This window comes from Pieris napi, chromosome 7 (genome assembly GCF_905475465.1).
Source record: "Pieris napi chromosome 7, ilPieNapi1.2, whole genome shotgun sequence".
Taxonomy (NCBI): domain Eukaryota; kingdom Metazoa; phylum Arthropoda; class Insecta; order Lepidoptera; family Pieridae; genus Pieris; species Pieris napi.
This window is the reverse complement of record NC_062240.1, coordinates 4,224,280-4,240,645: the sequence shown is the minus strand read 5'-3', so window position 1 is coordinate 4,240,645 and position 16,366 is coordinate 4,224,280.

The following is a 16,366-nucleotide window of genomic DNA, read 5'->3' as shown; positions in this document are numbered from 1 at the left end:
ATTATACATTACTAGCTGACCCGGCAAACGTTGTTTTGCCAGGTATATTATTTCTAGTAAACATTTTTTTAGTTCAATAAAAATAACTATCTACTATAATAAAAAAATAATCGTTGACCGTAGAGGGGTGAATTAGTTGTATGTATTTTTGTATACTGTATCATAAAAAAAAGTCTAAAAAATAAAAACAAAATTTTTGGGGTTTGAAAAATAAAAAGTATCCGATTCTCAGACTTACTGTATATGCTTAAAAATTTCATAAGAATCAGTCGAGCCGTTTCGGAGGAGCATGGGAACGAACATTGTGACACGAGAATTTTATATATTAGATTACAAAGTGCATGAAGTGCTTACAGCTTCCTCATAATTGAAATGGCAGAATCTACAATCAGACAGATTCAGATTAAAGTTTTTTTTAATTCCCCGCAGTAGTGATGTTATTTTACGTACGCCGGGAAACATTTTATTGCAGAACAGCCTCCACAAAATCAGAAAACTTCTGGCAAAGGTATTGCATGACCAGAAAAAATCGCTTTGGATGGCCTTCAAACTGACCTTGATCATCCTCACTTGCCTGTTAACGCTATTGAGGTCTGTCATGGATATAGTCCAGGCTGATTGACAAGCTGTTCTTGCAAATATTGCCTTTTGAGCATGATTGATTCCCGAATAAATTTCTGGGCTGTACTATTCATATATATTTCAGCATGTCCTTGATCAACTTATAAATGTACTATGAAATGGTAATGTACGTTCTTAGATGATTAACATTTCATATATATTTAGATTTTTCAAGAAAAGCACATTATATAATCTTAATATATATAAATTACGTGTCACGTTGTTTATCCGCTATGGACTCCTAAATTACTGAACCGATTTCAATCAAATTTGCACACCGTGTGCGGTTTGATCTAACTTAAAAGATAGGATAGCTTACATCTCAATTTATACCCGCAATATTATTTTATTGAAAAATATTTGTTTATTATTTGATAGTCACAATTCTAACAGATTGCCTTGTGTTGAAAGTACCAAAGTTTCACATTAAAGCTACAATTTAATGGCATAACCACTAAAAAAGCATGGTGGTCCCCATGACTGGTGTTCTCCTACCGTTTCCTTTGAATAGTTTACTACTACGTTATATAACAAAAACCTAAGCAACGCTTGGCTGAGTCTACTAGTTGATTTATAAAGCTTAAACAGCTTACTATAAGTGTAAACTTTTTGCTATAGGTAAATACCAAAATATTTTCATAGATTACTGCGAGTGAGATTCTCTCCTGCGTATATTCTGCATCACAAATAATGACGTTAATCGGATTGACGATCAATAACACCACGGTCGTTCTTCAAAACTTGATTAATGGTAACAAATTGTGTAACAATACTTACAAGGCTTACTCAAGACAAAAGAAACAATCAAGAAAAAGATTCTTAGCCAAGGAACCGACAGTGTGAAGGCACTTTGTCTTGTAACCTATAAAAACGAGCCAACATTCTTCGTAAAATAGTGAACGTGTGTGTAATGCAAGGTATAAGAGGGCACGGAATTAGAGTTGATTTTGTTCAAGATTTTTTAATGTCTTCCGTCACTGCCCATAAGTAGATGCATTACAACCATGCCATAGATTTCTGTATGTGTCCTGACACGACAACGATTTTTAAGTCTGCCTCTAACGTGCTTTTCTCGCGATGTTTTCCTTACCAATATTGTAAGTGTTCATTGCGTACTTAGAATAATGTGTGCTTCACACGTTTGGAGCTAAGAGGAAAAAGTCTGTGATCGAACCAATGCAAATGGGCTGTACGAAGTATTCGTTACCGAAAACATGCCTGAAAACTGTGTTGTATTTTACTAATATTAGCTTAATATAAATCTCTTTTCCCATTGGTGTATCATTTGGTTTAATCTGATTTTGAAGTTCGCTTGCAATTTTTCTAATATTAATTCTAATATAGCGTAAGAAGTTAATTTAATAATTATTTACACTATATACAGTCAAAAATGTGACAATTGTCATTCTGATTTTGACATTTACGAGTCCAGGTAGCTGACGGCCAACGCTCCAATGAGGTAGACAAGAAGTCGTTATTGAGACTTGAGAGCGTGGGCAATTTTTATTTTTTAAATTTTCATTACCCTATTTATTGACCATAATATATATGCCTTAGAGATTGGGGTCGAGTGCACTGGAGGGATCGAAACACCATCGCTACCAAAAATATGTGTGGCATTTCGTTGTTAAAATTCTCTGAGCGATATCAAACTAGCGACAAAAAATTATATCGGGGGTAGTTTCAAGGATACAGCCAAACCCCAGGGCCTCAATAAAAACCCAAACAAATATTAGTAATACATATCACATACATACAGTTAGCTTTAAAATAAATAAAACCTTATTTTTAAACTCGCAGTTTCTTATCACTTGTCGCTACTTACACAAGTATTTCCTAATACTTTTTTCAACGAACACGATTTTCGATAGCAGGGCTTAAATATACGCTATTACTGATAGCTTTTTGGCACAAATATAAATGTAAGAATTGATATTTCTACTAAAACGTTACTTTTGAAGGGGTTTTGTGCGAGGAATTTTAAGTACTTTTATGATGATATTGTTACATTGAAACGGTTTTTCCGATTTACTTTAGGTTAGTCTTTGCTCCAGTTTGGCAAGGTTTTAATGAAGGTACTTTTATTTGATACATTCTGATAGTCATAGAACATAGAGGATGTTTTGAAATACTTTTAGAGTAATAGAATTCCATTATAACGTTTTCAAAGTCTGGTTATGCTCAACATTTGTTGCAATGAAATTTAATTTGAATTACAATTTAATATCACCGCGTTGGAATCAAAGATGACCGCGTTCCTTAGACTTCAATAAAAGCTCGAAAGCTTCAAAAGCTTTGGGCTCCAAAGGGTTTAGTTGGACATTTTCGGAGTACAATAATGTACGAGCAAACATTCACTTTATACGGCTTTCTGTATTGAAGAATATCTTGCTAGATATTTTATTTCACGTATTTCAAAGAGTTACCTTAGATATTATTCTCATTATGTACTTTGGTACAAACTTTTAGGGTTTTATTTAGAATATTAGAAAATTTTAATGTCAATTTTTTTGTTAATTTCTCTAAAGCCTTTGTTTAGATCAGAACCCTAAACCCTTTTTTTTTTTCAAAATCTCATAAAGAGTGGTAATATCTCTGTTTCACCAACGTCATAATATTTCCGCGAATAGAGTGGTAATACATTATTACGTTCTAGACATTCGTCAAAATGCACCGTCGTAATGTGCGGTTACTGTGTCCGTAATTATGTTTAAACAGTGCTCGTATCACAGAATCATAAAACGCTTTTGCTCTTTAGTCTAATTAGATAAATTACTGTAATGTACACTTAGTTATTTTTTAACAATTTACACTAAATACATAACAACAATGTTAATATCGTCGAAGCTTTATTTGATATTTGATATATAGTTCTAATGCCGACTCATTGGTCTAGTGGTTAGTACCCCTGACTGCGAATCCATGGGTCCCGGGTTCGATCCCGGCTGAGACCAACATCGATGTGATGAGCATTTGGTGTTGAGCTTAGGTCTTGGGTGTTTAAATATGTATTTATATGTCTATCTATCTATAATATGTATGTATATCCGTTGCCTAGTACCCATAACACAAGCTTCACCAGCTTAGCATGGGACTAGGTCAATTGGTGTGAATTGTCTTTAAAAAAAATGCATGCCAGTTTCCTCACGAAGGAAAACTATTCGTGGAGTGTTATATGGGCACATAGACAGAAAGTCCATTGATGCACAGTGTAAATCTACGACCTCAGGGATGATAGTCACACGTTGAATCCACTAGGCCAACACTGCTCCTGCATGTGTAAGGTATAGGTTTGGCTTGGCCTATATTTAACCTTCGTGTCGCTGAGTGCTATGTGTGCACTCGGTGTTGATTATCTCTGTATATCTGCTTGTATATTTCTTTAAACCGTTTTTTACCTTTTAGTATGTATAGTAAAAGGTTGGAAACTAGAAATTTTAATTATGTATTCGTAATCAGAAATGTCATCAAGTCGTGATAGATCACGACGATGAGAGAATATGGCTAAGTTACTTTCCTGTTCCCTGCCTATGCTTATTAGACTGTGACGTCAGACTTTCAGAAGAGGCCGTGTCAGACGTCACAAATAATGTCGGGTAGGACGCCGAACCTGAAATTAAAGGCTTGGTAGGGGCACTGAGGGACATTCTCTATGAGTTTGTAATAATATATTGCCTTGCTAAATTTAGCGATTTAAATAGGTAAATTTGGCGAAATATCGTTCTAGAAGTTCTCTGTGGTTTGGAAATAAATTTGTTATTTTTTTATTAAGCTATTGCATAGGTTTTTTCGTGGGCTTTGAGCGCGGCGACCGAATCAAGAATTTCCGTAACGAAATAAACCTAACACACGGTGACGTAATATAGGTACGGCCAATACGCGTTAGAGCGGGACAGAACGCATACTGCGTCTCACATCGGTTTAGCGTGATCGGATAGGCGTGTTAGTCTGAGTCTGGTAGAGTGGTAGATTGAATTAATATCAAAGAAAAAACTTGATTTAATATCAAAGAAAAAAAAATACCTATTGCAAAAAATAAGCAATAAATAAACGTATTTTTATCTTTCTTCTGTTTTCAACTAAATACTTAATCAGTATTTCCTGGGCATATTTAAAACTAAACGGTATTACGAACATATAGTTTTAATCCTCTATGTAGTTATATATAACAAACGACAAATACTATCATTATTACGAATACTTGACAAAACACTTTATAATTAAAAAACTAATTAAATGCGGTATAATTCTTGAAAATAAAAACAAAATTGCGGTCCGTTTCCCACTGCCACGCCTTAAACCTTGTAAAGTAAACAAATTTAGTCAAAACAACGTCAGGCAGTACCGTTGGGAATTTCAATAACCTACCGTGGCCTGCCTTCCGATACAACGCTACATTGAAATACTTTCACGAAACCATGTTTAGTAAATTTCAAACTGGATTTTCGCTTGTAAAGTCTGAACATGTCATATTTTAAGAGAATTCACCTCACAACAAATAGAAGTTTTTCTTACGCTTTTGAATTCTTGCTTTACTTACCAAATTAGATTTAACTAAATAATAAAGCAAATAGCAGTACATATTAAAAAGCAAATGGCCTATTTGTATCATTAATTAATTTAAGGTTAATGATAAGTATAAGGATTAGCAATTGATTCAGCAATTGGTATCGATAAAATTCTTTAGGTGTAAACTTTAAATGTATATATAATATTATAAAATACATCTATTATTAATTAAGTCCGCGCGCTCTTGTAAGAGATCTTTCAGCCGTAACAGAGTTTTTGAGAACTAGATCTGAGGTCAAATTGTATAGAACCACATATTATTATGTCAATATTAGTTTTACATTTCAAATAACATTACTTTAATAAATTATCTTCCAAGGTTCTAACTACAAGTTTACTAAGCTATCTATCAATAAACATCTTTTATCTTTTAAATCTAAATGGATTCTCGTGAGCCATACAAAAATCAAGTATACCCGGAAGTGTTGTATTAGGGGTTGCTCACATAAAGCAAAACCTTGTTGGAGGGGCTTAAATAACGTGATAACGCTCCAAAAATACGATACAGCTAAGCCACTATTTTGTGACCTCTAATATCAGTTATGACCCCAAACTCTTGAATGAATTATTCATAAGACTCCAGGGTCAAAGTTGTAAGAGAATTGAGTTTGTTTGTAAAATTCTTGGGTGGCTTGAGGCATGGGCCGATTTTAGCTTATCAAAATAACCGTTTCGGGTATTATGATTTATTAAAATATCTTTAGTTTCGATATGGAACGACACAGAATGTATTTCTTATTATAAGTATTGTTATTATAGGTTTGGGATAAAAGGAAATTTGAATTTGTTTTGCGGAATTTATATTAGGTTATGATAGATATTTCTTTGTAATATGAGTGAAAATTATATATTCTGAACAATGGGTAATGGTAGAACTTATTCAATTAATATATTGACTTATTATAATCTTCTCCGTTTTTCACGCAGTTAAAACACGTTATCATATATTTGGTTTAATTTTGATTCAATCTGAATAAACACAACTTCGTGATCATCAAAAAAGCGATTTTTAATGCTGATTGAACCTTACATAGTAATAAAACTTTTCAATCTTTAAAGTATAATAATTACGTTTTAAATCCCATATAATTATTTATTTTTAAGGTATCTGACGACGACTACCTGTACTTAACGAATATATTATAAAAAATATATAATATAGTAGTAAAGTACTTGTATATATGTAGTACGTAGTATGTCTTAAAACATTCTCCGGCGTAGCGAAAGAAGCAATTCCAAAACTAGAGGCAACTTTCTGTCTATTATATTAATCATTAATTTATATAGGCAATCTTTTGTTTTTAAGATGTCGATTGCGGGTCTTACACATGACGTTTTTCTTCCCTACGAGTGTACATAGAAGTAATACAGCATTGGAACTGGTTTGAACGCACGAACTAAGTGTTAGTATAATACAATTAATCACTAGGCGATCAAAAATAGATGGCAGAAATAAAATGTTTTTACATATCTGGCAAGTTTGAAAATGGAACCCTCAATATCATTTGCCATTGGAATTAAATTAAAAATATACATGTGCACTGACTTGTGTAAATCAGCACCAATTCATAACTAACTTCAATAAGTGTACTTAGTAAAGTGTAAGTGCACTTATCACTGCAGCACTCGTAAGCGAGCGAGTTTATTGCCAACACAATATTTGTGCGCGCCAGCTCTTCATATCAACGTACGTGTGGCGAATTAAAAATTTAAGAGCCTTTTTATAGTACGATTACGATTTGACTAATACGATTTGATATTACCAGCAACGATATTATGCGCCTTATAATACTAGTAATAGTATTAATAGTAATAAATCTTATGAATAATATAATATCTCATTAACACTCAAACAGAATGCGCCATTATTTTGTCTTGAGTTTTAATATCTTAACCGCTAGTGTTTGTCCTGCTAATTTAATAATTAAATTGATAGAGCCATATAACATGAGCATATTGTTGATATTTTCCTTACATTTAAACCATAATAATCAATGGATATCTATTAATTGAAATGGTTTATCATTTACGTATATATATTTAATATTCATTTGGTTCTAATAAAAAAAAGTAACAGAACATTTCTATCCATGAAATAGTGAGATATTTCAGTTTCAAATTTTGTATGTTTTATAATTAAATTTATTATTAATATTCCTATGATAGTACCAATTGCCACAGATGTCTGCAGATTTTACAAATAAAGAACAATATTGACATAATTTGATATGCTAAGCCAATGTCATCCAGAATTTTAGGTGCTAAATTGGTGAACAATTTTGGCATATTAAACGATTTATGGGATTAATCTAGGCACTAGCTCATCCGAACTATTTGAGTTTTGACCTCCTACAAATTTATGACGACCTCGTAATTTATCGTTTCTTTTGTAAAATATTAGAGACCTTTATAATTAGCCTTATTCATTACTTAAAGCGATTTCGAGCTGTTTCATAAAAATATATTTAAATATCATCATCTCAATTAAACTTCATTAATATTTATTAGTCTACTCAAATTTACAAGATTAATTTCCAATACGATCTATAATCTTGTCTGTCTAGTATATATTATAGACGTAAGCGACGTGGTGTTGGTAACGTTTTTATCTGCTAATAGTCCAGTTAAGATACTAGTTTAAAACCCTACCTATGGCAATGTATAAGAGCATTACATACTTAAATACTGCATAAAAACATTGCATCACTTTTCAAAAATCAGCCGTATATTATGTTTATGTCCTATTTCATACATGCTTTTTATTATTAATTTCAATGCTTTTGGAAGTTCCTAGAGCAGTGTTGGCCTAGTGGCTTCAGCATGCGCCTCTCATCCCGGAGGTCGTAGGTTCGATCCCCGCTGTGCACCAATGGACTTTCTATCTATGTGCGCATTTAACATTCGCTCGAACGGTGAAGGAAAACATCGTAAGGAAACCGACATGTCTTAGACACAAAAAGTAGACGGCGTGTTTCAGGCACTGGAGGCTGATCACCTACTTGCGTATTAGATTGATAAATGATCATGAAATAGATTCAGAAATCTGAGGCCCAGACCTAAAGAGGTTGTAGCGTCACTGATTTGGAAGGCCCTTATATTTTTATACGTAATTAATATATGGGTATCATTTGTATACACCTATTTCTGTGATTGTAACTTGCACTTATAATTAAAAGAGTTGCATGTTACATTTAAAGTTAACACAAATAACATGACGTAATTTGCATTATAACATGTCATGGAAATTAATTCCCGCCATGAAATAGAAACTAAACATTAACGTGACTTGTGCAAATTAATATTAAAATTTATTGCATTTCAAAATCTTATAATTTAATATTAGCCGCAGTATGATTTTATAACGATTACGTATTAAATGTAATAATTATTATTTCTTGGTCTAGTATAAGTCTAATTGATGTTTCTTTAAAAGCAATGGGCGATTAGTAGGCGCTAATTCTTGGCGGAGACTCGGAATGTAGCCCCAATTCGCTGAAGAACGCGACTAAAAGACACAATGAATAATGCGTCAAATTGTAAATCGTTTGGGGTTCTAGAAGTATGTAATGTTTATGTGCCTGATACATTGCTGATTTTTGAGGGAAGTCCTCTTACTTCACTGTAATTTCCATAACAACAACATGTATTTTGCCCACAGAAAGAAGAAACTGCTAGTTCACGGCGAGACTTTTTACTCACTCAAGAGTAACATCATAAGTGTATCTACTGGTATAATACTTTCTTTTGTATTAGCTGTACTTTAGTTACTAAAAAACTTATTGCTTTTTACGAAACCATTAGCTGTTGTAAAGACAAAAAAGAAATTAAATATATAAAATTTATTTAGGTTGTGTGTATGTTGAGGTGCTCAGGCGCGACAAAGGTTCTCGTATGAGGCTTCAATTCCGATTCAATTTAGATCGCTCCGTAGGTGGAGCAACAGGATGATTTTATTTAGCTGTTATCAAGTTATAAAAAAGACAGAAGAGTGGTTTGTTGAGAGTAAATGGTTTCATGCCATGATGTAGCATCAAACAAAAAATAATTATGCATTATTTATTTTATTGATAAACTAGCTGGCCTGGCGAACATCGTACCGCCTAACAGTCGATTCTTTATTTTTTTTAAATACTTATTCTGTTATTCGGGACACCGGTCTAGCTAGTAAGATAAAAAAAAATATAGTTGATAAGACAACAAATACATTATTTAATTTATTATTAAAGTTCAAATTGACTTTTAAGTATTATTACGAATATTTTGTATAGGAATATAGAAAAGTGTTGTTTTTAGACTGTTTCACTCAATTTTTTTTAATTTTTCTCTCCGTAAGAACCTCGTACTTCAAGGAATATTATAAAAAAAGAATCAGACAAATCGGTCAAGCCGTTTTAATGTTATGTCGTGACAACGGAAATTTGGGTTTCATTTTTATATAATATATAGATAACAAGCAAAAATACTAAAAATTAGAGTAATATAGGATTAACATAACTACTTACTTGAGATATTTTTTTATTTAATAGAACAGGAGCAAACGGTTTTAGAAGTTGCGTTGCCCGAAAGGAAATACAAGTCAAAAACAATTTATTAAATTTTTTCAGTTGTTAATAAATATATAACGTAGCTCATAACTTAAATTAGTTAATTATTAAAAAAAGGAATAAAAGCATCAAGAATGACTTTTCTAAATGCTATGAGGATTTTAGTTTTAAATTAACATAATTTCGTAGTTTTCATATTTAGCAAATTCAAAAATATGATAAATATTTTGCATTGGCTACTTACAAAATACTATATTTCAAAGATAAGGTTAAATGAAAGTAAATTTATTTTGAATGAAAATTAATATAATATGAAAAGGTTCACCCTATAGGCGGCCTGCCTCCCGAGATATCTTAGAAGTTCACGTGAAAATGAACGAAAATTTAAGGTGTTCAGATGAAATGAATCACTACGGTCGAAATTCGCTTGACTTTCTTTAATGGGAATATTTGTACAAATTTAAATGATTTTTGCAAAATGTTTATAATTGACTTGAATGTTTTTCATCACGACGTGTTAGAATGAATTTATTCCTTATAAATGATTTTTAAATACACATTTTAAGTTAAAACCCTACATTACAGTTTTGATATATTTATTTAGAATTTAAACGTCAAGTATAATAAATACATCTCTCACTGTATTGGTATTTATAGCAGTAAATTGAGGCTCATAAGTCATAACTTATTTACTTGAAACAATTATCGATTTAACAGGCATTCTAATGTGTTGCATGACGCAGATTCTGACTGGCAACGAGGCTTTTGGACACTATTTACACAGTTTCAAACTAAAGACCAAAACGAAACGGTGGTTTTACTTGTAGCCCCACTTTCGTAAGTGCCAGATGCGATCTAAAGCTCGAGACGGGCCCGGGATTAGTTATCTGACACGTGAGCACAGATCGCAACTGGAAAAATTCTGGCACAGAATTGGCCAATAATATGTCAGTTACATGAATAGCACAAGAGGTGGCGTGGGTATTGCTGGCCGCGGAGTCCGACTCGCTCATATCTATATATGTAAATAATATACGTGGCAAAACAACGTTTGCCGGGTCAGCTTGTGTTTATATAAATTTTGTAACATATCGGACGGAAATGTGAGGCGGAATGATTGTTCATCAATTCGAGTGAAACTTCACCGCCACCCAATAATCGTCATAGAGGGACCAGACCTTAAAGTATAAAAACTTTTTGAATTAATTCTTGCCCCATGACAATGACCTATTAAAAGGACAATATTAAAAGTAATTTCAAAAGTCTGTAAAGTACAATCATAAAACGGCTAAGAACAGATTAACGTTGTGTTTGAGTTGGGACGACTTTTTGCAACTTTTAATGAAGTCTGCGGTTAGTTGTTTGTCGTGATTTACATACAGGAATCTTTTATATTACTTCAGAAAGGTTTTTATTTTAATGTTTGGGGTAATCGTATTTTAAATATAAAGTATAAAATAAAGAGTCGCAATCAAAATTATATACCAGTTGGGTGTGGGTGTACATTTTACATTTTACTATTACATTACTATACACACTATGAAAACACACAACAAGGCGCCGCAAGCCGTGAATATTATATAGTCTGATAGCATTAAGGAAATATTAATAATGTTTAAACAAGTCTACATAATATGTTTGGAGTTGTCAAAGCGCTGAAGTCCTTATTTAATAACTCCGCAATACTACAGTTTTTTCAAGATGTCTGATACATTTTTTATTACTTATGAACATATATTAGGAATCATAACAATCAAATATATATTTTCTTCTGTTTATTCTTTTGAAGAAAATTAAAACGAATTTAAAAAGTTTGGTCCCTGTGGCAGTATACCTTCAACGCTGGCAACATTTCCTCGCTGTATTGCGATACTTGCGATAAAGCACCAGCTACAACAACAATCATCAATGCAACATAAATCTTTAATTAAACTCATAAATTCATATACCTATTACTTTCAAATAATATATGTTGTTTGGGTAATATAAAAATTGGTTTTTATATTACCCAAACAACATACCGAAATTAATGAACACTTCAGTAAATTTAAAGACAGAACAAACTCATTACATTATTTTTAATTTAAGTATAGATTAGGACGTATTAAGCGTAATATTTTAATAAAACTTTCGCGTTTGAGTACTCGTCGCTCGCAACGCGTTCTTTGCAAAGCGAAAACCATGAAATTTAATTAGAACTTCGTAATTACTATAATGTTCCAATGCTATCATATTACTTACGTTGTTAATATTTCAGTTTGTATTTCTTTCTATAGTCAGTATCTAAAACTGGGTGGCAGTCATAGTATTTTATTTCTAAAAATGTTGTTGTATTCTGTTCGTATGAGTGCTTCGCAGATTTTTGTATAGACGTATATTATTGTATAGGCGTTAAATAGCCCTCTTTTTTCTTTAATACATTTTCTTTAGATTAATTTCCGTCTATAAACAGTATTTGTTAATATAAATAGTATTATTCAGAATGACTAATACTAATTTCTGTTGACAATTTTTGTGATATAATCACAGCAAATTTTAAGGTGTCATTCAAATTTTTGTCAAACATTATTTATTTTAAGTTAGTTTCTGTTATGTCTATTTTTATGTTCTGTTTGGAGATGTACCTTCCTTAGTCATATATTGGAGACTCAATTAGTATATGTACCTCCTACCGTCTTTTCTACATGTACCTACTATATCTCATCTCGCTCGCTTGTCTTTGCTTCGCAATTGTTGCAAAAAACGGGCTGCATTTTGTTGAACTTGAAATTTATGAAGGAGTACTATGGGAATCAACTTTGCCCTGTCCAGTCATGATGGTTATATCATATGTATAGGGTGTTCCACACTTTGTTAAAATATGTGTATATGGTAAAAATGCTACAAGGTAGCATCTGTATCGCCATTTTTATATGTATATGTGGTTTCATTTTCTATGTGTGTGTCACGAATTATTTTTTACTTTATTTAAATTATTTCTCGACGTAAACAAAGTGAATTGCATGTCTAAAATACTTGTCGCGGGTAATATTTGAAATTACTGAGTTTAGAAAGCAGAAGTTACATCAAAGTAGAACTTACTTGTGATGAAGTTTAATTGGATATATTTGATATCGTATATAGGGATTTCTGCTTGTTCACAAAGTTAATAACTTCGTAATCAAGTAGGTTCTTAAAAGTTCTAACAAAAGAAATATGGTCTTACATTTGGGGCCATTATCGGAATATCGGAATTGACCCTTAGTTAAGGTACTTGAAAAATTTTTTTTATATTTTTTTTATACATGCAAGAATAGCAATCAATTTCTCTTATTCGTAAAAAATTGCAGTCCAACTGAAGTAAGTTCAAACCGTGTAATCATCTGTCTCTTTTCTTCATAGAGTAAACACAATTTGAAAGAAACAGACGAAAGAGTACTTTTAGTAAAAGGGTGCAATTAGACTATTTTGTTTATATCTAAAACATAGCTATGTGACACAGACGCCACGCAATCCAAGCGGTACTCAGAGACCAGTAAAATGATACGCACCAAAAATGCTGCACGTTTATTCTAGACGTTTAGTGTAAGAATCAAGGAAAAAAATATATATATTTGTTATTAAAATCTTTAACAAATTGGCAAATATGAAAGGAATGTGGAATGAATCAATAAAAAATAATCTATCATTTTAGACCCATACTGCTATAAATCTCGTTGTAAGTAGGGTTGTCTGTACCCACAAATAAACATATTTTTAATAAGTGCATCAACTGATGATGTTTTCGAAAATAATATATAAGGTAAGTTATACCAAATGTATTGTTTAATGAGTTGTTAAACTCATTTAGGAACATTTATGGTACGAATAAACGAATATACCTTTTTAGTTGTTTTTTTTTATGATTATTATGTGTAATAATTTATGTTAGAGTAACAAACAGCAGAGGCTTTAAAAGATGAAAATGTACAAAACTGTTTCTTGTGTAATACGTCTTGCTTAGTAAAATAGTCAATATCGAAATTAACAACCTTTTATTATTGAAACAATATCAGAAAGTCACCAAAGCTTCCTCATGCCAAAAATACTAAGGAAAAGCGTCAGCTCTGCCCTGCGATTCTGTAACTCACTTTTCGAACTCACACCGCGGTTTTCGCATCGGCGGTCGCTCTGAAATCAGTCGTGAAGCAGTCATTTTATGATTTGGCATTCTGTTAAACAATAAACTACAAGCTCCCACCTTTTCATGTAAGACATGTCGGCTGCCTCACGATATTTTCCTTCACCGTTCGAGTGAATGTTAAATGTGCACAATGCACATAGATAGAAAGTCTATAGTCCCCGGCTGTGAACCGAACCTACGACCGCAGGGATGAGAGTAGTCACTTAAGCCACTTGGCCAACACTGGTCATTGTTTGCTATACATAATAAAATAAATTTGTATAAACTGGCCTTGGATAAAGAATAAAGATGGATATAATGAAAGATTTATGCGCCACCCCTAATGAACTTGCATACGAAGCAAAGCTGAGTACCCTTTAGTTTGCCTGAGGGTCTGCGATTCGGGTCAGCAGCGAACGCTCAGATATATCCAGCAAAAACTTCATTAACTTTAATGAATTGTGCCTCTCCATTACATAGTTCTCAATTTTTAGTACAGTGAACTGATAGCACTTAATTTTTTATAATACCTCTGTACATAAAGTATATACTTTGCACACTTGTTTAACTAAGACATAGTTTAAATAAGACGTGGCAAGAGTTTCACATCTTTCTCTACGTATTAGTGACATAACAATAAAACAATGAAATATACGTCATTTGTACAAGCCAGGCTAACATCATACTAATAAAATTTAAGTAGACATAGGCAAAATTTTACATATATGGCATTAAAACTCTATGCATAATTTATTCAAGTCACGATAGAAAAATTATCTTTCATAAGAAATATTTTACATTTAAGTTTTGTGAAATCAACTCATTTTGTTCACTTAATATAACAAAGATCTATTTTAGTTAATTTAAAATCTAATTTTAGTACAACCAAAAATATAGATAAATAAACTGCCTACATGTACTTTTCTCTCAGATCCGATAGCGTACACAAAATTATACTTACTTATTATACTGTCCGGACACGGCTGTTTCAGAGGCTATTTGCACAATGTAAGGAGGTACCAACCTGCCACCATTGTGACGTCAGCGTTATCCATGACGTGCACCACACTATAACGGATTACCCAGCATGGGAGGTGGAAGAACACCTCTACTGGACGTGCTCCAGCGCGAGAACACTATTCTCGATAACATTGTGAGAGTAGGGAGCAGTAACAACCACGTACAGTGACGGCGTGTGGGAAATCTGAGAATCTGCGAGGCCGTCATGCGCCATAAAGAAGTGGTGGAGAGGGCCAGGGAGGTCAATGCCGCATCCCATCCGCGTCGTCGTAGACGACCACAGCGTAGCCATCGTGCTACGCGTTGTGTAATCTAAGGCACGCAGACGCTTCAGCGGGGGAACAGGGGTTCATGCGTCCAAAAGAAGGGATGCTGACGCATCCTTACAAGCATTGAACCTCCACAGCATAATGCTGAGCCAAGACAAATTACAACCGCAAAACACACACATTACGCACTAAAATGTACCCTTTTTTCTTTCCATAATTTTTTGTTATTTTTCTTTTTTGATTATTATTATTATTATTTTGCGTGTTTCTGTATGTGCGTTTCATTAGTAATAAATGGTAAGTATGTGTCTATGTCTAGTCACCTATGTTATTGTACTGAGGATACTGTACCTTTTGCTTCGCAATCTGGATAAAAAATATACTCTACTTTTCCGACTTGGTTTCTTTACAGGTTATGTTTTTGATTGCATAATAAGTAACACTATCAATAAAGTTTTCGTTGATATTTTTTAGCTTTATCCGTCTATATATAAAGTTATTCCATCCATCTCTGTAATAAATATGTATTATTTATTTTCTATAACAATTTCCGTCTAACGGAAATTGAGAGCGTGACCTTTGATCTCTATACAGCCTTCAGCGATCACGTTTGAACTTAAAGCCTTCGATAAATTTTAATAGCCAATATCAAAACTTATATTTCATAAATTCTCAATATGCTAATTTTATTTTTACAAAACAACGTTAAAAATAATTCAAAATTCTATATAATTTTTGTATACATAATAACATAGGGCGTAAGCTTTTTTTTAATTCACTAACCCTATATAACTGGTAAGGTAAAATTTAAAATATAGTAATTATGTAGAACCTTCTTAAATTTTTTTTTAAACTAAAAACTACCCAGGAAAAAGAGAGCTAGCTCTTTTTTCTCTTCTTAATATTTTGTTTAGCTTCTAATAGTGCAACAGCAGGCGAAAGCTAGCCAAAATTTCAATCGTTAACGTAACAATACTCCCGATAATCCTTTGATAAATACGTGCAACCGTTGTTCGTAAAAATACAAAACTCGAGGTGATCCATTTTCAAACGATGACAGCTATTGGCAAAGAAAATGAGAAATAGTGAGGATTAAGCCGAAACAAGAAAAAAAACCTGTCTAAAAGGAATGACCGTCCTCTTGCGTTTAAGTGCTTTGAGCTATTTTTTCGAAAGGCTTTGAAAGTTATCTACGATCTTCA